The following is a 6,025-nucleotide window of genomic DNA, read 5'->3' on the forward strand; positions in this document are numbered from 1 at the left end:
TCCGCAAATGCTTGATTTATAAATTGCTTCATTAGTTAAAAGTGGCTACCAGCAGGGCAGAATGTAATTCGGAGATCGTAAATTATAAATTATAACGAAATGTAAGTACCTACCCACTAAATATAAAATACGGGTCCAGTTCAGTCTTCAGTTCTTCCAGGAACATCACGTGAAAATTGCGCTTTCGAAGCTCGCTCATAAAATCAGGTAACAGATTTTAAGAGTACAGAATGTCCAAGATATAGTGCAATTACGGCTTGATTATGTCACAACGCTCTATAAAATATTTCTCAACTGTTGTATAATTCCTAACTCAGTTAGATTAGTCTCTATTGTATATCCTCACTAAAAAAAAAATACGTTTAAAATCCATGTCTGGAACTACACATAAAAATATTTTTTTGTGTTCGTTGTGAAAAGTGGTGTACCTATTACTAAATATATAAATTTTTCAGTTTATATTCCTAACTTGACATTTGTCGTAGATAACCTCAAAATTTACAATTAATTCATGTTTTCAAAAAAAAAACGAACACGAAAAACGTTGTGTGCACCTCCGCCAAAAAGTGCCTTTTGTCCTCGCTCGTTTTCAAGTCTCGGCTCCACCTCGACTAGAAAACCCAGACTTGGACCCACCCGGAGCCGACCCGGAAACCACCCGGAGCCGATCCGGAACCTACACGGAGCCCACCCGGAAATCACCCGGAACTCACCCGGAGCCGACCCGGGCCCTACACGGAGCTTACCCGGAGCCGACCCGGAGCTCACCAAACAGTAACGCTAGTAACGGGAAATACATACATATATACAAAAAAACACAATGTAATTTTATGTTGTAAACAATATACTGATGATAAATTGAAGACACCTAAGGTCTATTTTTTAATCAAAGAACCACAATACCGCAATTTACACCCAAAATAGAGTTGACAACATTGTACACTTTTGACATAGGGTAAAAAATCTCATCATATAAAAATTGAGGTTATCTCTATATTAGTAGCGCAGCAGTTAATAACAACTAATAACAACTAATTTGAGAGTTTAATAAATGTCTTACTTTGCGAGGCATTTTTATTAACACGTTCAAATTTTAGCTGCGAGTTTGCGTACTTTCAAGGACATTAAAAATGACAGACGTTGGCTGGTATAGCCGATAGATATCATTAAAGTCCCTTAATTTAGTAAAATTTTATATTTACAAACCTAAATCAACAGGTCGTGGCAACAAAAATTAATAAAATCGTTTGACGAATTTTTTCCATTATTTAAAACATATGATTAGATCCAGTGATGATTTATTTTTTAATCTATAAAAAAGATTTTTTAGGCATCCTTAATGAAACCGGTAGTTTTACGTACTAACAAGCGGACGAAAAGTAACTCTTTTTCGGACGCTGACCGTGGCGCCATCTGTTGGTCTGTTTAGTAGGTAGTTAGCAACGAAACCGACAAAACCGATCATTGTCCTGTCATCATAAATTATGTAAATAAATAATGCTATTGCAAATTGTAAATTTCTAGTTTTGTTGGCAGGCTGATAACAAATATTATAAACAAAATTGTTAATACATACAATGTATGTATGTATTAATAAAATTATCTATTTGAAAAAGGTAGATACAAAATAAACTTGTAATTTTTCCAATGATGTCTTTTGCTTTGTAGTTCGCGCGGTCGCCTAAGAAATTTAATATGCACCTCTGCCAAAAAGTGCCTTTTGTCCTCGCCTGTTTACAAACCTCGGCTGCGCCTCGGCCAGAAAACTCAGACTTGGAAAAAAAAGATGCACTTTTTGGCCTTGATACACAAATAACTATTTGAGACTAATCAATCATCACAAAATCAATTTGGAATTTTGAGATTATAAAATGTCCAATGATACGAATAGGTATACATAGTGCAATAATTATGGCTTGTATGGTAAGTTTTTGGTAAAATATTTTGTTAATTTACAGAACCTTGTTGAATGCTTCTCGATTTAGTAACACTTGTCCTGAAGTATGTAGTTCAAAAATGTTGTAAAGCACTGAAGACAAGCAAATAATCATGCTGTATCTCTGTGAGTAGTGTAGGTACCAGTGCGCGAGGAGCAGAAATGCGTAAAAAAAGAAAAGGAACAAAAATCCACCGCACAGAAAAACGTGAGTCCTTATCTCGGCCATAATTTCGTGGCGATGTTGAAATTTTTCAGAAATGAAAAACCGCCATGTTCGACGGCAAAACGCCAAAGATCTCATCGACGTGGATATAAGTTTGTGAAATTTTTATTGACTCGCCTTGCGCGAAGAGTACAGCCGAGAAGAGTTGTTTATGACGAGAAACACGAAGGAACAGTACAGTGTTAACAAGGCACGTAATGTTTATAAGTTGTAGTCTGATATCGAAGTGTCGCGACAAGTTCAAAGATTATTCGCGAACTCAAAAAAGACCAAACCAAAACTCTTCACCGTAGAAAAATCATCGCCCTGTAGGAGAAAATGGACATCAGATTAAGCGCAAGAAATACCAAGGAAGATTTGCCAACTGTCAGGACTCCCACACGTACGGTGTGCGTATCACATTCAATTTGGAATTTATTAAGGATTTACTTATAGGTCAAACCACCATCTTAATTATGCACATCACGTCGTAAATGCTGTAAAGAGCGAGTTAATAAGAATTCTTCGCTGAAACTTAATCTGATATGTTTTTTGTGTTAAAAGCCATGCTTAATTTTGCAGTCGCGGTTTGGTAACGTTTTTGTCAGTTAATTTGGTTGGAATTTACATTTTAATGAAATTCGTTTCAGAAAATTACCTATACAGGGTGACACAAAAAACAACGTATTTCATCCTCACAATTAAAAGATTTCAAACGAAATTTGCCAATAATCTAAAATTCAATTGGTGATTTTTTAGTTACACTAGAAATGACCGCAACTAAATTTCAAATGACACACCCGATTTTCTTTCATTCCTTTAAATATATTTTTTCTCACAAAACAAGCTTTTCTTTGATTTTTTCAAGTGGATTGGAAAATCTTGGAAGTATAATTTTTTGTGAGAAATTTGTCTTGTGGCCAGGCTTATATCAGAAATCTGAAAAAAAGTATTGCAGCATTAGCGTCAATTAAAATCTTGTCCGTGACAGTCAATAAATTAGAAATTAATAATTGATCATTATGAATAAATAATTACATAATTACTTGTGCCGAAAAGCGTACCTCTATAAATTAATAAAAAAGGAAGTGAACCAGTTTTGGCTGTCGTGAAACGTATGAAAAATATTACGCCACTTTCGGCCACACCGTCGGAATGATAAAAATTCTTTTTTGCAAAATTGCCATAAAAGAACCACCGAAAAATGGCGCGGCATTGTAAATTGCATTTTGACGCTCTGTAAAAGCTCGCCTTAAAAGGATATGGTGTTTGACCGTTGTATTCTTTAAGCAACTTTTGTTTTTGTTTCTCACTTGTTCACATTTAAAATACAAGTTTCAGCTTCCCATCAGTTACTTTACTTACAAGATTTTTTTCAGCGACCTTTACAAACACTCGTGTAAACACGTCTCTTAAAAATCAGTTGTTTTTCATTCATAAGTGATCCCTCTTTGTTGGCACGTCTATAATTTTTTGCAACTAGGAAATTGTAAAACACAAGTTTGTAATGACGGTGTCTGGTATTTCTTCTCAGTCGAATAAATTTTTTGATCTATCGCGCGAGCTAAAAATATTTGTGAATAGTTTAGCAGTTTTTGTCAAAGTTTCGGTTCCTTTGTGTTAATAAAATGTTTAGCCTTCCCAGAAAGCCACAGTATCTCACTTCTTTATTTCAAACCTTTCTCTGCGAAGGAATTCAAATCGTGCAACACCTTGAACTAATAAATTGAATATTAAGATACAAATCGTGGCGGCAACAGTTCCTGCAGCGCAGCAGCACAATTGAAAACGTACAAATTCGAAGTGGCAGCTTTTTACAGATTTGCGCTTCCCGAGAATCGACCACTTTCGATTTCGCACCGCGTAAATCGAATTTTTGTCGAAGTGGCGTGAAATAGCAACAAACAACAAAATTTCGATTGTTGTCAAATTTGAGCGTGTTCTGGTCAGTCGTGCGCCAGTTTGCGTGAGTCCAACCGTTCCGAGCAGGACCTAGGTGCGACAATTAGTGCTGGCCGTCGGCCGCGAGATGTCGAGACAATTTCGATATAAAGCGGCGAAAAGAAAGTAGCTTGATTGCCACTTACCTTGGGAACAGTTAGAGCAGGGAGAGATAGGGGACTAACCCACTTACTTGCGACGTCATAATGAGCCTGACGTCAGGGAGTTTGCGCGCGCCGCCATCGAAAGTGCGCTCCAAACCGAATGTTTTCTTCGTTCTGTTCTGTGGTAGATGTGTTCCGCAGCGCCGCGACGGTCTGTCGTTCGTTCGTCGCGTGTGATAGAATTTGTGCACGGTATGGATTTTGTTCGGTGTGGCTAGTGCAGTGGTTTCGACCGCCAAAATTGGATTACACCGCGTTTTCAACTCCGGTGAGTTGCGACTCCGACACCGACCCACAGAAAGTACAAAGTATTGTGGCACTTTCTTACACAGATACATATTGTATAAATATTTATTCGTTCGCTCTGTCCACTTCTCGGTACTCGTTTTAAATGCGAAGTGTTACACCGAAGAAATGTTATACTGATGCGCCCGTTGAATTTTAATTATACCCGTGCACGACGACTTTCGAAAGTTCCAACCTGTCACCCGATCGAACCCAAATTAGGCACAAATCAAAATTATTTTTCGCATGTTTGCTCGCCTCACCGCTCGTTGAAGTCTCCGACGAACTCGCCTTTCCTGGCCGTGCGACATGTGCTACACCAAATTTTTTATCAAATCTTGTTCACTCTCGATCGGCGAAATGTCAAACAAAACTTCTCGTTGTGCTTGAAAGGCTGTCCAAGGTCCGGTACTGCATAACTTCCAGTCTGGTACTTCTGGGTGTCACAGCTGGTAATAAAAACGAAAAAGAAATCTAGATAATCCTGCAAACGTATTGTACGGAGATGGTGGTGTATTTATCTGACGGATGTTTCAAAATGATGTTTTGTGTGAATCAGGGACGTAGCGGCATCCTTAATGCTGTGTAATATCCTAGCAATGCAAAAGTGTCAAAATGTATACAGCATTTCGTCAAGTCTGCGTCATGTTACGGAGCATCTCACACAATCGATGTGAGAATCATTTGGTACCCATGCTGTTACCAAATAAGAACTGCAATTCGCCGTTAAATTAACATGACGAAAGAAGTTGTACGAAGCTCTTCTTGGGACAACTGCAGTGTTGACCGCCCACCTTTCGTCGGTCAATTTTTGAGAACAATTTTGACTCGAGGGTAAATGGCGGATGCGCCTCTAGCAACTCTTGAGCCACCAAATTTTTACGTACAGTTGTGCGACCACGCACTATTTTTGTATACAGGGTGTTTAAAAATAATTTCATTAAGGGGGTGTTGTGGTCGATCAGAATTGGAGTCTGAATGAAAATTAGAATCGTGAATCTGTGTCTGTCCCAGAAATGTGTTTGTCTCGAGCGCGACTTGTCTGTGCCACTGTGTATCTAACAAGGCTAGCTTAGGTTTCACTCGTTTCACCAACTCTCTCGTCTAGAAATATACAATATATGATGTCTATCGCACTTTCAAACTTAAATACTTCCAATGTGTTCGAACATGTGGCAGTTCAATCGATAAAACAAATTTTACTTAGCACCAATTATATCGGTGTCGGTGAACTACATATAACTATTTCGGCATCGATCTCAAATGCTCTCCGCAGATGGACTTCGACGTAAAGTGTTAATGCTCCACCACTTTCACTGAAATATAGAGCCGGTCAATTAAAAATTTGACCCAAAGTGTTAATTTCTAATCGCGGAAAAAATGTAATGCTTTCCACTCGATTAAAATATTGAAACAAAGGTTTTTTGTGAACTGTTCAAGCAAGGTCATAGAAACCGATCGAAACGGTCGACATTGATTTCGATCAGGAAATAA

The 6,025-nt window shown here is 38.0% G+C and overlaps 1 protein-coding gene across 2 annotated transcripts in view; it reads left to right on the top strand.

Moving 5' to 3' along the window:
• exp (expansion) overlaps positions 1 to 6,025 on the top strand; it is a 36,691-nt gene that overhangs the window by 8,930 nt on the left and 21,736 nt on the right. The window contains exon 1 of one of the 2 annotated variants that reach the window (XM_069061396.1): positions 4,333 to 4,514. The exons of the other annotated variant lie outside the window; for it this stretch is intronic. The gene's annotated coding sequence lies outside the window, so the exon portion shown is untranslated. Of the gene's footprint in view, positions 1 to 4,332; positions 4,515 to 6,025 lie in introns of those variants that run through there. 2 annotated transcript variants of the gene reach the window in all.

This window comes from Tenebrio molitor, chromosome X (assembly GCF_963966145.1).
Source record: "Tenebrio molitor chromosome X, icTenMoli1.1, whole genome shotgun sequence".
NCBI classification, from domain to species: Eukaryota; Metazoa; Arthropoda; class Insecta; order Coleoptera; family Tenebrionidae; genus Tenebrio; species Tenebrio molitor.